This window comes from Limulus polyphemus, unplaced genomic scaffold, assembly GCF_000517525.1.
Source record: "Limulus polyphemus unplaced genomic scaffold, Limulus_polyphemus-2.1.2 Scaffold8791, whole genome shotgun sequence".
NCBI lineage: Eukaryota > Metazoa > Arthropoda > Merostomata > Xiphosura > Limulidae > Limulus > Limulus polyphemus.
Window position 1 is genome coordinate 1 of NW_013674401.1, and position 684 is coordinate 684.

Genomic DNA, 684 nt, shown 5'->3' on the forward strand with positions numbered 1-684 from the left:
GGAAATAAGAAACCATTTTGAGTAAGAAAGGACTTGTGTCGCGGAAGTTTCGTCAGAACGAAGTTACGGAAAGTTAATTAACAAACGGAGACGTAACACTATGTTTATGTCAAGTTTAGAATGTTTTTTACTTTACCCTTAAGATGTACTGAAATGGATGAAAAACATCCGTCGTGAAAATCTAAAAGAAAGCCTCAAAGCTAAAAACTTACAAACTTTACAACACACAGTTCGAAGATTTCCAGTTCATGAACACAACCATAACCGATAAGAAAATAACTTTGTTTCTTTTTTGAAAAACGTGAACATTTTTTTGTTTTACGTAGTTATAAAATTAGTACACTGAAATGTAGGCACAGAAAGTGTATATATATATATGAAGCATTTCCTGATACTAAAATCTGCACTTACGTGTTTAATATACAGATTATTTTAAACATGTAGGCTTACGTTAAATATGTAGACGTACACTAAACGTGTACAGTAGGTTGTCTGACCTGGGCATCAAAAACGTTTCTTAGGTATGGTTTTGGTGATTTGTTTGACTGTTTTTAATTCAGTGTAAGTTTATTTGTTTGTAATTATGCACAAAGCTACACAATGGGCTATCTGTGCTCTGCCCACCACGGGTATCGAAACCCGGATTCTAGCGTTGTAAGTCCGCAGACATGCCGCTGTGCCACT